This window comes from Hyla sarda, chromosome 6 (genome assembly GCF_029499605.1).
Source record: "Hyla sarda isolate aHylSar1 chromosome 6, aHylSar1.hap1, whole genome shotgun sequence".
Taxonomy (NCBI): domain Eukaryota; kingdom Metazoa; phylum Chordata; class Amphibia; order Anura; family Hylidae; genus Hyla; species Hyla sarda.
Window position 1 is genome coordinate 246,714,987 of NC_079194.1, and position 14,910 is coordinate 246,729,896.

The following is a 14,910-nucleotide window of genomic DNA, read 5'->3' on the forward strand; positions in this document are numbered from 1 at the left end:
ATATCATTGCTAAAGCTGTAAAAACTTTAGCTTATTATAGCTGTACTCCATAATACTTGAACTATACTGACTCCTATGGGAGAGTTTTCTAAGCATTCTTTGCGACCTGTGCAAAGATGATTGTGTAAGGTAAATAAAAAGGAAAGCTTTTACCACCTATTCTAAATGACCTTATCCTGCCTTACAGGTTACACAAACCTGTTTAACATTAGTCTTCAATTACTGGCCTCATTTTAAAGGGGTACTCCGGTGCTTAGAAATCTTATCCCCTATCCTTTGGGGACCCCCTTAATCTTGCACGCGGCACCCCGATTTTAATCAGTCCCCGGAGCGTGTTTGCTCCGGGTCTGATTACCGGTGACCACAGGGGCGACGGCGTGTGACGTCATACTCCGCCCCTCAATGCAAGCCTATGGGAGGGGGTGTGACAGCTATCACTCCCCCTCCCATAGGCTTGCATTGAGGGGCAGAGCGTGACGTCACACGGGGGCGGAGGCGTGACTTCACACGCCGCCAGCCAGCCCTGTGGTCGCCGGTAATCAGACCCGGAGCGAACACGCTCAGGGGACTGATTACAAACGGGGTGCCGCATGCAAGATCATGGGGGTCCCCAGCGGCGGGAATCCCGTGATCAGGCATCTTATCCCCTATCCTTTGGATAGGGGATAAGATGTCTAAGCACCGGAGTACCCCTTTAATTCTTGCTGCATTAAGATATCTATACAAAACACATTACTTTGATGGATTAACACACTCAAGATAACTATTACTACATCTATATATACTGGTTTTACCTTTTACAGTTATTCAGCCTGTGATCAGTCTAAGCAAGGGTTAACCAACCTTTTTTGTCTGGAGACACCCCTTGGAAAATAATTTTCACAGGGCACCCCTACCAAATAATTTTTTTTCCCCAAAAGACAAAATTAGTAATTAGCCCTCCCCTTGGGTAGATAGGTTGCTCCATTAGGTAGATTTTTCCACATTAGGTAGATGCCTCCCTGTAAGTAGCTTGCCCCCTGTATTTAGGACCCTACTGTAGGTAGCTTGCCCCTGTAAATAGGACCTTCATGTGGATAGTTTGTCTCCTGTATGTAGGACACTCCTGTACGTATCTTGCCCCCTGTACATAGGACCCTCCATTAAGAAACTTTTCCCCTGTATGTAGCACACTACTGTACGTAGTTTGCCCCCTGTATGTAGGACCCTCCTGTAGGAAGACTGTACCACGTAGATAGAAGGAATTTTGGCGTAGGTAGTAAAATTGGTAGGTAGGTAGGTAGGAAATTTGGTTAGTAGATAGGAAGTTTGGAAGGTAGGTAGGTGGAATGTTTGGTAGGAAGGTACTAAGTTTGCTAAGTAGGAAGGTAGTAAGTTTGCTAGGTAGCTAGGTGGTAAATTTTCTTGTTAGATAGGTGGCAAGTTTGCTAGGTAGGTGGAAAGTTTTCTAAGTAGGTAGGTGGCAAGTTTGCTAGGTGGGTAGGTGGTAAGTTTGCTATGTGAGAAGGTAGGAAGTAAGTGTCATGTCTGTCTTGGTCTGTGTCACACACAGCTATTGGATTTGCTGTGTGTGAATAGCTTTATGTTCCCCGGCCAGGGAATAGTTAATGCCTCTGGCTCTTTCAGCCAATAGCTCCTAGGGTGTGTCTATTTAATGTCAGCCCATTCTAGCCTCTGGTCTGGTTATTGACTTCATTTACTGTTTGACTTCCTGATGTCTAACTGCTAACATGCTGGCTATGCTGCTAATAGAGGCTTGGTGAAACACTCTTTGTTTGAGCTTTTTATTTACTATCTCTGTTTTAGCATGCACATTGTATTTTCTGGTTTTAGCCATGTTAGGAGGCATGCTCTTAGTGGATTTTAAGCTGTGTTTGTTTAGTCAGTTTTAGGATTTGTATATCCTTTTTGCTATGTGTCTGTTCACACTGTCTGAATCTTGCTTGTTACCTGTACCCTGTATGTTATATTCCTGTTGGAGTCTATTCAGACTTATCCGGTTCTAGTCTAGTTTTTCATGTATTATATTTCTTTTTCCTACTGGGTCAGCTTCTGACCACACTGGTGAGTGTGCCCTGGCCAGTAGTCTATTTGGATTTATAATTAATGGCTACTACTATAGTGGAGTGGAGTGTCTAGTTTGCGTGTTCAGTGTGAACAGTGTTCTATAAATATATCCTGTGTATCTAGGCATCCCTGTTACCGCTCCATGGGACTCCTTGTCTACTGGAGGTGTTCTGAAGGGATTGCGATTATTCCTGTCTTGTGTTCAGTGTGAACAGTGTTCTATAAATATATCCTGTGTATCTAGGCATCCCTATTACCTGTCCATGGGGACTTCATGTCTATGGAGGTTTGCATAGGGAATGTGAATATTACTGATTAGCGATAGATCCCTGTTTCTGGTCTATGGGGACTTTGTGTCTCCTGGATTTTCTGGGGGATTATGCTATATTCTTGTCTGTTCCTAAAGTCTGTTGATGTATCCATTTTCCTGTCTGGTGTTTTGAACTCTATGTTTATTAGTTCTTGTTTTCAGATCTGTACATAACTACTGATCTATAGTGTCCTCTGTTCACGACTACGGATCTATAGTGTCCTCTGTTCACGTCCACTGAGTCCTTTGTTCATGTCCGCTGATCTATAGTGTCCTCTGTTCATGACTGCTGATCCATAGTGTCTCCTGTGCTGCTCAGTGATCTGTGTCCTCTGAACTTAATCTTTTATAGAGTTCTATGTTCCTGTTATGTTTCTGGTTTGTGACCGACTATTTATTAGTATGTGTTTTTATTAGGCTCCTGCACTTTAGCTCAGGGAGGGACCAGCGCCCAGTTGGCGATCCACTGTTTAGGGTGGATGGGAAAGCAGGCAGGGAGAGCGGTTTTAGGGTCAGTTTAGGGCTCACTCTGCCTGTCCCCCGGTCGATCCCTGACAGTGAGCTTGCTAGGTAGTTAGTAAGTTCTCTAGGTAGGTAGACTTTCTAGCTAGGTAGGAAGTTTAGTTGGGTTTAAAAAAGAACATTATTGTGGCTCAAAGATTGAATGGATAAAAATACTATTTATTTAAAATACCAGTCCATATATCTCCCAACTACACAGATGAAGAATAGCACTCCACAGGGCCCTTGTGTGCACTTCATACATACAAATCAATAAAAGTGGTCTAAATGGCCAATAAAATATACCACACTACATAGTAAGGCAGCATTCACATCTCATTTTTGCAATACGGTTCCCATATCCGGTTTTTTGGTTAACAGGCAGAACTCCCACTATTACTAGCGGGAGACAACATCTGCAAGCCCCCCCCCCCCCCCCCCCAGGACATCTGTGAATGGTCCTGGGCAGCGATCACTGTGATTCAATCACAGTGTCTCAGCTGACTGGGGTGGAGGTGAAAGTTTAGATCCCCTGATCTGCAAGACCCAAGAAGTCCAGGCAGAGCTGGGGAAGAGGACCATGAGAGCTGCGGGGGACAATGTCACGGGAGGATCAGCAGCACTTGGGACTGGTGCAGGCAGCGGGGACCGGCGGCAGGCAAGTGGAGGAGGCAGCGGCGGCATCAGAGAAGATGGCTGTAAAGTGATCTTCAATGCTGCTTCTAGGAGTTTCAAAACAACAAATCCCAACATGCCCAGACAGCCTTTGGCTGTCCGGGCATACTAGGAGTTGTAGTTTTGCAACATCTGGAGGGCCACAGTTTGGAAACCACTGTGCAGTGGTCTCCAATCTGTGCTTTTACAGATGTTGCAAAACTACAACTCTGTTGTAGTTCGGTAACATCTGCCCGTTCAGATGTTGCCGAACTACAACTCCAAGCATGCCTGGGCAATCTGGGCATGCTTGGAGTTGAAGTTTTGCAACATCTGGAGGGCTACAGTTACACCATTACACAGTGGTCTCCAAACTGTTTTCCTCCAGTTGTTGCAAAACTACAACTCCCAGCATGCCCTTTGGCTGTCTGGGCATGCTGGGAGTTGTAGTTTTGCAATAACTGGAGGTACACTGGTTGGGAAACATTGTCTGTTTCCTAACTCAGTGTTTCCCAACCCGTGTGCCTCCAGCTGTTGCAAAACTATAACTCCCAGCATGCACTGACATACCATGCATGCTGGGAGTTGTAGTTTTGCAACAGATGAAGTCACACGAGTTGGGAAACACTGAGTTAAGTAACAAACTCCCAGTGTTTTGCAACCAGTGTGCCTCCAGCTGTTGCATAACTACAAGTCCCAGTATGCCCTTCTGCTGTCACTGCATGCTGAGAGTTGTAGTTTTGCAACAGCTAGAGGTTTGCCCCTCCATCCCCCATGTGAATGTACAGGGTATATGGGCTGTTGCAAAACAACAACTCCCAGTATTGCCGGACAGCCATTGAATGTCCAGACATGCTGGGAGTTTTGCAACAGCTGAAGGCACCCTGTTTGGGAATCACTGGCATAGAATACCCCTATGCCCACCCCTATGCAAATCCCTAATTCAGGCCTCAAATACTCATGGTACTCTATCACTACGGAGCCCTGTCCTATTTCAAGGCAACAGTGTAGGGCCACATATGGGGTATTTCTGTACTCGGGAGAAATTGCCTAAAAATTTTTTTTTTCTCCTTTTACCCCTTATGAAAAGGTAAAGTTGGGGTCTACTCCATAATGTTATTGTAAAAATTGTAACATTTTTTACACTAACTTGCTGGTGTTGCCAAATACTTTTCATTTTCACAAGAGGTATAAGGAAAAAAAGAAACCCAACATTTTTTATGCAATTTCCCCATATGTGGAAGTAAAATGCACAACAAGGTTCAGGAGTGAGAGCGCACTATGTATGTTTGACCATATTTTGGAAACCACACTCCTTAGGGTACATAACAAGGGGTTTAGTGAGCCTTAAATACACACAGGTGTTTGAAAAATTATCATTAAAGTTGTACGTGAAAATGAATTTTTTAATTATTTTTTTACTAAAATGCTGGTGTTCTCCCAAATTTGAAATTTTCACAAGGGGTAATAGGAAAAAAATCTCCCCAAAATTTGTAACACCATTGGTTCTGAGTAAGGAATTACCCCATATGTGGATGTAAAGTGCTCTGATGACGCACTACAGGGCTCAGAAGAGAAGGAGCACCATTAGAGAGAGAATTTGGCTGGAATTGAAGGCTATGTGCGTTTACAAAGCCCCCATGGTGTCAGAACGGTGGACCACCCTCCCCAATTTTGGAAACTACACCCCTCACAGAATGTAATATGGGATACAGTGAGCATTTACACCCCACAGGTGTCTGACGGATTTTTGGAACAGTGGTCCATGAAAATGAAAAATCTTATTTTTCATTTACACAGCCCACTGTTCCAAAAGTCTGTCAAATGCCAGTGGGTGTAAGTGTTCACTGCACCCCTTATTACATTCCATGAGGTGTGTAGTTTCCAAAATGGGGGTCACATGTGGGGGGGGGGGTAGCATGGGGGCTTTGTAAAAGCACATGGCCCCCGACATCTATTCCAAACAAATTCTCTCTCCAAAAGCTCAATGGCGATTTATCTTCTGAGCATTGTAGTTCGCCCGCAGAGCACTTTACATCCACACAAGGGGTATTTCCATACTCAGGAGAAATGGGGTTACAAATTTTGGGGGCTTTTTGTAAATTTGGGGGGGGGGATGCATTTTAGTGATTTTTTTTTTTTCAATTTACACATCCGACTTTAATGAAAAGTCGTCAAACACCTGTGGGGTGTTAAGGCTCACAGTTGGGGGCCAAGTACCCCTTGTTACATGCCTTGAGGGGTGTAGTTTCCAAAATATTATGCCATGTGTTTTTTTGTTTTTTTTTTTGCTGTTCTGGCACCACAGGCTTCCTAAATGTGACATGCCCCCAAAAACCATTTCAGTAAAAAAAAATTCAAAAAGCCAAATGTGGCTCCTTATCTTCTGAACATTGTAGTGTGCCTGCAGTGCACTTGACGTCCACATTTGGGGTATTTCCATACTAAGAAAAAATGGGGTTACAAAATTTGGTGGGCATTTTCTCTTATTACCTCTTGTAAAAATTGTAAATTTGGGGGAAAAATTAATTTTAGTGAAAGAATTTTTTCTTTTCATTTACACATCTGACTTTAATGAAAAGTCGTCAAACACCTGTGGGGTGTTAAGGCTCACTGTTCCCCTTTTTACACGGGGTGTACTTTCCAAAAGAGTATGCCAGGTGTTTTTCTTTTTGCTGTTATGGAACCATAGGGGCTTCCTAAATGCGACATGCCCCCCAAAAAGCATTTCAGCAAAATTCACTCTCCAAAATCCCATTGTCGCTTCTGAGCCCTCTAGTGCACCCACAGAGTACTTATGTTTACATATGAGGCATTTCCTTAATGGAGAGAAATTGGGTTACACATTTTGGGGGGCATTTTCACCTTTTACCCCTTATAAAGATTCAAAAACTGGGTGTACAAGAACATTTTAGTGTAAAAAATTTAGATTTAGAATTTTCTCCTTCACTTCGCTGCTATTCCTGTAAAATTCCTGTGAAGGGTTAAAAAACATTCTGAAAATCATTTTGTATACTTTGAGGGGTGCAGTTTTTCTAATGTTGACATTTATGGGGTATTTCAAATATAAAGACTCCTCAAATCCACTTCAAAACTGAGCTGGTCCCTAATTATTGAAAATTTTGTGAAAAATTGGAAAATTGCTGCTGAACTTTGAAGCCCTCTGATGTCTTCCAAAAGTAAAAACATGTCAACTTTATGATGCAAATATAAAGTAGACATATTGTATATGTGAATCAATATCTCATTTATTTGGTAGCTTCAAATATAGAAAAATGTAAAATTTTCTAATTTTTCATGAAACTTTGGAATTTTCCCCAAGAAATGATGCAAGTATTGATGAAAATTGACCACTATGATAAAGTAAAATATGTCACAAAAAAAACTATCTCAGAATCAAATGCATAAGTAAAAGCATCCCAGAGTTATTAATGCTTAAAGTGACAGTGATCAGATGTGCAAAAAATGCTCTGGTCCTTGCTCAGGTCGTTTCCCCTGGTAACAACTCAACCTCCTTGACAGCTGAGACAGGCACGGTATAAAGGGATGAGACAGAGGCGAGGTCGGACATAGCAGAAGGTCAGGGCAGGCGGCAGAGGTTCGTTGTCAATGGAATAAGCAAGGTCTGGTACACAGGACTGGGAAAGCTTTCTCAAGTGCAAAAACAACAATATCCGGCAGGTAACGGAAGGGGAAGCAGACTTTTATGCACATGGAACAGATGGAAGCTGATTAGACTGATTGGGCCAGGCACCAATTAGCGGTGCGCTGGCCCTTTAAATCTGAGAGCGCCGGCGCACGCTCGCCCTAGAGAGCTGGGCTGCGCGCACCGGGACCCAGCAGGAGATCGGGACAGGTGAGTGGGACGGGATGCGATCCGCGGACGGGCACGTCCCGCCAGGCGGATCGCATCCCCGCCGGGCAGAACAGTGCAGCATCTCCAGGCAGCGCTGCTGACCGGAGCGCTGCAGGGCAGAAGACGCCGCGAGCGCTCCAGAGGAGGAGGGGGACCCGGAGCGCTCGGCGTAACACTCCCAACATGCGACTTCTGACACCCAGTGCGATCGTCCTGTATAGTGTATAGATGTGGGCGGCCGGACGCTCTTCTCTGGTCCCACTGTAGTATAAGTATATGCTGTATATATACCCATTATTCATATTTTCCGCAGAGAGCTGTGAGTGTCACGAAGCATCTGGACAATCACAGCTTTCTGCGGGAAATATGAATAAGTGATGTGAATGCTATTCAAATCACTGGCCGGCCGGAGTATAGTGCAGAGATGCGAGCGCAGGAGAAAGCCGCTCCATGTCTGCAATAGATAGGACAATCGCATCGGGTGTCAGGAGTGACACCTGCTGTGATCTGTCTATTAGTACAGGTACTACAGCTCCCATCATGGAACAGTCTCTTCCATGCTGGGAGTGGTAGTACTACCTAAAAAATTTAAAAAATAGAGAAAAAAATTGTGAAACACGTGCACACGCACTTTATTAAACACAGTATTAAAATACATTACTAATAAATGAAAAAATTATATTCATTATTAAAAAAATATTATTTTTACATTTAAATGGCCCCTTTCTACATTTTTATTATTGTTGGATACATTTTTCGGTCCCAGCCGCCCACATAAATTGATCCCTGTTTAAAGATCAACATTAAAGGGGTACCACAGTTTTATGGTTATCTAGGGTGTTTGTAGCAAGTTTAACAAGTTTGTAATTCACATGTTATACATCTGTCCACAGCATATCTGTTTTTTACTGACCTCTTTTCTGTGACGGAAGTTCAGTAGTTTTTCTGGTAGTTTTTCTTTTGTCATCCACACTCACGGCCATGTTTGTTCACTGTTGTGGACAAGATGTCAGTGCTACAGGCGTTACTGTTTTGTTTTTTTTCCTGCAAAGGTTTCGCCCCTTTTCCACACCCCTTTAATGAATATTCATTGAATTGTTGCAGGAGGATGGATGTCTCTTCCCGCTGTCAGCCATCCCTGCGCCCGGCTCACAATGTAGTGAATACGATGTATCAACGCTATGGCTGACATGTAACCCTTATGGGGACCGTGCGCCCGTGGGGGGAATCAGGGGATCGGCTATCATGATTCCCCCCACGGGCGCATTGTCCCCATGGGGGGGGAATTAGTAACATGTCAGCTGCAGACATCAGGGAATGAATGAATTGTCATCCGCAGCGTGCTGTCCCCACATCAGGGAACTAATCATATGTGACCCATGGGCGCAGCTCTCCTCCCCCCCCCCCCAACCAATGAATTGTCACCCGCAGCATGCTTGATTAGTTCCCTAATGTGGGGACAGCGCGCTGTGGATGACAATTCATTGGGGACGGGGTGGGGGGGGGGGTTCTTTGAAGCAGAGATGTGCCTGCGGGGTCACATATAATCAGTTCCCCCCGCTGACAATTCATTAATTCCCTGATGTGGGGACTGTGGGGTGAGAAGCTGACAGTGAGGGAGGGATGAGTATTCTAATGAGCAGGGCAGGGAAAGGGAGTGCTAAACTGGAAAGAAAAAAAAAAGCCCCCCACAAACAGGACAGGGCTGGGCGGCAACGCATAACAAGTTGGGCAGGGCACTCAAAGAGGAGACAGGCTACAAGGCATGCTGGGAGCTGTAGTTTCTAAAACAAAGGCAAAACAGAAATAGATGCTATACACTTGTGCAAAGAAACGAAAAGAAAGACAAACAAAGAGCAAGCACAAGACCAGAGATAACAAGAAAACTCACCTGCAAGGATAAGTAAAAACTGAGAAAACACATTGGCCATCGAATTACGCCTTTAACGTCTTTTTTTTTTGTCTTTCAAATTTTGGGAGCGGGCAGGATCCAATAAATTCAGCGCTCAATATTAAAAATGGCTAAAATAGTAAAGTGAAAATTAAAAAAAATATGATTTAGAACGAAAACTAGAAAAAAAAAATGGAATGCACTCCTCATTCATTTTTAATATTGAGCGCTGAATTTTCTGGTCCCTGCCCGCTCCCGAAAATTGAAAGACAAAAAAAATGTTAAAGGAAAACTGTCACATATTTTCTCATGCACTATCCACCGGTATTGGTGGATAGTGCGGGAGACGCTGATTAAAACGAGCCCTACCTTGGTCTGATCCGCGCCACCGTTCGCCCGCACTTGCAGTTTTAATCTCTGTGTATATCCGACTGTAAATGGCAAAGGCGGTGCTTCTGCAGGCTAACTGACACTGACGTCAGCGCCACTCATGAATATTCATCCTTCCTGTTCTCCCTCTCTTCGCCGTCAGTGTCAGTTAGCCCGCAGAAGCACCACCTTTGCCAGTTACAGCCAGATATACACGGAGATTAAAACTACAATTGCGGGCGAACGGCGGCGCGGATCAGACCAAGGTAGGGCTTGTTTTAATCAGCGTCTCCAACACTATCCATCAGTACATGTGGATAGTGCAGGAGAAAATATGTGACAGTTTTCCTTCAATGTTAATTTTTTATTTTTTTTTTCAAAATAATTTTTTTTATTAGGTTTACAATGTTACAGAACAAAAATATTGTAAGGGCACACGAAGTATACAGGCTCTTTATGTAGGTGTAAAATGAAATCAGGACGTTACGTAAGTCAGGCCCATTCAATGTAATACTGAGAGGTTAAAGATAGCCTGGAGAGGCCTGACTTGAAAATCTGTCATAATCAGGTAGAATCCACATTTAGAGCCAAGTATCATGGTCTCACTAAGAGACACGGTCAGTAGCATGTGCCATGTTAAATGAGCAGGGTGATGATAATTAGTAAGAGGGAAAGGGTAAACAGAAGAGAAGGGAAGTAGTATGAGAAAGGAGAGTTGGAAGGAGGAGGAAGGAGGAGGGTGTCAAACAAGGAGAGTGAAAGAGGCAGGGCAAGGCGAATAGTGGAGAGTTAGAATGTAAGGGATCTACTTACTCCGCGAGGGAACCGAGTCTGGGTGTCCGAGACCTCCACTACCACAGGTGACCATCTGGGTGCTTGGAAAAAGTGTCATGTATGTTCGTGAATCAAGAGACTAGCGAGCACCTGCCCACATCAATTGGCCAAGTGCAGTGAAGTGTAATCTGTAGAGTAGAAAAATTCTGTCCAGGGTTGCCATACTGCAATGTAAGTGGCTAACTGGATTAGGGAGTCCGCCCGCAGTTCCTCCATCCTATGTAGTCGTGCAACTTCCTGAAGCCAGGATGAAATTGTGGGGGGTGTATTAGATTTCCACAGACGGGGAATCACAGATCTAGTCGCTAAAAGAAGAAAGGATAACAATCTGGATGGGTATAGTGGCAGTCGTACCGGTAAAATGGAAAGGAGTAAGGCCTCAGGAGTATCTGGAATTCGTGAGGATGTGATGCGATAAACAATCTCTCAAACTCGATTCCAGAAACTAGAGAGAGAAGGGCATCACAACCAGATATGAAGCATGGTGCCGCTTGCATTTCCACACCTCCAACAAATGTCAGGCACTCCTGGATAGTATGTGGCCAGCAGTTTCGGGACTCTATACCATCTCGTCAGGACTTTATAGTTGGTTTCTTGCGCCTTACATGAGATGGACGTTCGATGGCATTGTGCTAATGCCCTGTTCCAGTCTAAGTCAGGTATAGGATGGCCCAATTCAGTTTTCCAGCCTTTTCTGTATGGGAGAGGTTTTTGCGTGTAAGTTTCAAGAACAAGGGGGTAAAGTACACTTATAGCATGAGGTAAAGGGTCATTAAGAGTATAGAGGTGTTCAAATTTAGTGAGAGGCCTATGCAAATCCAATATCCTAACATTCGTGCAAATAAAGTGTTTAAGTTGCGCATAATGGTAAAGATGTAATGGCGTTGGGATTTGGTTTGGCAACAGATCAGTTATTGATTTGAGATTTGACCCCACCAGGAGATCTCTAAAGGTGGTATCCGAGTTCCTGGTAAAGGATAGAAAGGAGGTGGCGGAGGTAGCTGGTGGGAAGTCAGGGTTGTTAAATAATGGCGTGAGTGGTCCATTTGAGTCTGAGAGATTTGAGTTCTGTATGTATGAAGTGGAAGCTCTAGCTATAGAGTGTAAGACGAGGGGGGGGGGGGAGAGAGATTGGAGACGTTTGGAACTTGAAGATGAGTAACGAGGGAGCCATAACAGAGATTTAGGTTCTATGCAAGACATATCTGCCTCCAATTGAATCCATTGTTTCACATGGCGGTGATTGAAACAGTCTAGAACCCTGTCCAGGATCACTGCTACGTAGTAGGAAAGGTAATCTGGTAAGGCTAAACCCCCGCTACTCTTAGGCCGGATTAAGACATGACGCGCCAATCTCGGGCGTTTGTGCGTCCAAATAAATCCAGCTTGGAGTGTTGATATTTCTTTAAAGAAGGTAAAGAAGTCTAGGGAGGACATTCATTTTGAAAATATTTATCCTACCCATCCAGGAAAAGTCCTTACGTTCCCACCTGGCTATATCAGACTTTAGTGAAAGGAGAAGGGGTGGGAAGTTTAATTTGTAAGTGTCAGCGAGACGCGCGGGGACAAGTATGCCTAAGTATTTAAGGGAACTTGGTTGCCATTTAAAAGGATAGGACGTTTTCAAATGTAGTACCATGTGGGGAGGTAAAGTAATATTCAGTGCCTCACATTTAGAAGGGTTTAGTTTAAAGTTGCTATATGGAGAGTATTGGCTGATAGTCTGCATAAGGGAGGGGAGGGAAGTAATAGGGGATGACAAGTAAAGGAGTAAATCATCTGCAAAAGCAGAGGATTTGTAATGTGACGAGGCAGTCAACAGTCCCTTAATGTTGGTGTTTTCACGGATAGCAACTAGTAGATGCTCCATGCAGAGAACATATAGGAGTGGGGAGAGAGGGCAACCCTGCCTCGTCCCATTACAAATCGTGAAGGGTTTTGATAGCTGCCCATTTATCCTAAGCTGAGCCTGAGGATGAGAGTATAGGGCCATGATGCGGGCAAGCATATGAGGACCCAGTCCAATCTGTTTAAGGGTTTTGGTTAGGAAACCCCAGTTAATGTTAATTTTTAAACAGGGATCAATTTATGTGGGCGGGTAAGGACCTAAAAATGTTGCCGACTTTTTTTTGGTACACACTGTTCCATGATGGGAGTAGTAATTCCTGTACTAATATACAGATCACCCCAGGTGTCACTCCTGACACCCAATGCGATCGTCCATAATATTGCAGAGATGCGGAGCAGCTCTATACAGCGCTTGCATCTTTGCACTATACTCGGGCCGGCCAGTGATGTGAACAGAAATTCATATCACTCATTCATATTTTTCGCCCAAAGTGGGGATTGGCTGGGTGGTGGCAGCCAATCCACACTCTCAGAGGGAAATATGAATGGGGAATGGCTGACCGGAGTACAGAGAAGAGATGTGAGTGCAGGAGAAAGCCGTTCCGCATCTAAGGGATGAAGGATGATCGCAGCGGGATGTCAGGAGTGACTCTTGCTGTGATCTGTCCTTAACTGCAGGTACTACTGCTCCCAACATGGAGCACAATCTGCTCCATGCTGGGAGCTGTAGTACCTGCATTAATAGACAGATCACAGCGAGTGTCACTCCTAACACCCGCTGTGATCCTCCTGTATAATGCATGGATGCGGCGGGCGCTCTTCTATGGTCCCCTGCACTGATGTACATATACACCTATTCATATTTCCCACAGAGAGTTGTGACTGTCTGGAACCATCTGGCCAATCACAACTCTCTGCAGGAAATATGAATAGGTGAATATAGACGGCAGTGCAGGGGACCATAGTAGAGTGGCCGGTGCTGCATCTATACATTATACAGGAGGATTGCAACGGGTGTCAGAAGTGACACGGTCGATCTGTCAATCAGTACAGGTGCTACTACTCCCATTATGGAACAGTGGCCCTCATTTACTAACAGGATCCCAACACTTTTTGTCGGGTTTTGCGCCAGAATTCTGTCTGCGCCAGAATTTGTGCCAGAATCTGGCACACAACCCGACAAAATCAAAGTCACTCAGAGTGGAAAAAAAAAGACAAAAGGGGCATTTTTCCCAACAAAAGGGGTGTGTTCCCGACAAAAAAAAAAATACACTCCCAGTGTGAAGAAAACTAACAGGAAAACCTGTGAGTTATGCTTCACAGAAAACCGACAGCTCAGAGCTGTCAGTAAATTCCTCAAAATGGAGTGAATCCTGCTACCCCCATCATGGAACAGAGTCTGTTCCATGTTGGGGGTAGTAGTAGAGGGGCTGAGGGATTTATCACACCGGGTCTCACTTCTGAGACCCGATCCGATCAGATATTATTCAGCAGGGGAGCGGGCGGCATGTTCCGATCCCCTGCAATGTACTGTAAACTTTCATTTTTAAATTCCCCACCAGGAGCCCTGAATGGCCGGGACCGAGGAGCCAATCAGGGCTCCTGGCAGGGTTTTAATATAGAAGTGCTGTGGTGGGCAAAGATGTATAGAATCGCTGGGGGGGTATATACTTGGCCCCTCCAGCGTTTCCAAATATCTTTCCCCCTGCTGCGCTATATCAAACTTAGTGCCCGCTGCGCTTGAATAAATGTACGGCCCCCCCAGCGCTATTATATATCTATACTGACCCCCGCTGCGCATATACTGACCCCCGCTGCGCATATTTATATACTGCCCCCCCAGCTGCGCATGTTAATATTCATGCTCTCCCTTCCCTGGCGGCCAATGAATGAAAACTCTATTAGCAGCGGAGCGGAAGGCTGGTGCCCGCTCACACTGCTAAGAGTTTGTCATTCATAGTGGGCAGCAGCTGCATATCATGCTGTGGGGGTCAGACATATGGATATATGTCTGACCCTCACATCATACATATACAAATGCCGGCTCACCGCTATGAATGACAAGTAAAGCAGTGCAGGGAGGCTTGCGCTGCTGCTCCTAATAGCTTAGTTGTCATTCATAGCGGTGAGCCGGCATTTGTATATGTATGATGTGAGGGTCAGACATATATCCATATGTCTGACCCCCACAGCATGATATGCAGCTGCTGCCCGCTATGAATGGCAAACTCTTAGCAGCGTGAGCGGGCACCAGCCTTCCGCTCCGCCGCTAATAGAGTTTTCATTCATTGGCAGACAGGGGAGGGAGAGCATGAATATTAATATGAGCAGCTGGGGAGGGGGGTCAGTATATATATATATAAATATGCGCAGCGGGGGTTAGTATATGCGCAGTGGGGGTCAGTATAGATATTTAATAGCGCTGGGGGGGGAAGTACATTTATTCAAGCGCAGCGGGCACTAAGTTTGATATAGCGCAGCAGGGGGAAAGATATATAGAAACGCTGGAGGGGCCAGATATATACCCCCCCAGCGATTCTATACATCTTTGCCCACCACAGCACTTCTATATTAAAACCC

The 14,910-nt window shown here is 44.8% G+C and overlaps 1 protein-coding gene across 1 annotated transcript in view; it reads left to right on the forward strand.

Moving 5' to 3' along the window:
• The window catches only part of LOC130277496 (mucin-2-like), a 307,722-nt gene that overhangs the window by 26,432 nt on the left and 266,380 nt on the right, over nucleotides 1-14,910 (forward strand). The gene's annotated exons all lie outside the window — the stretch shown is intronic.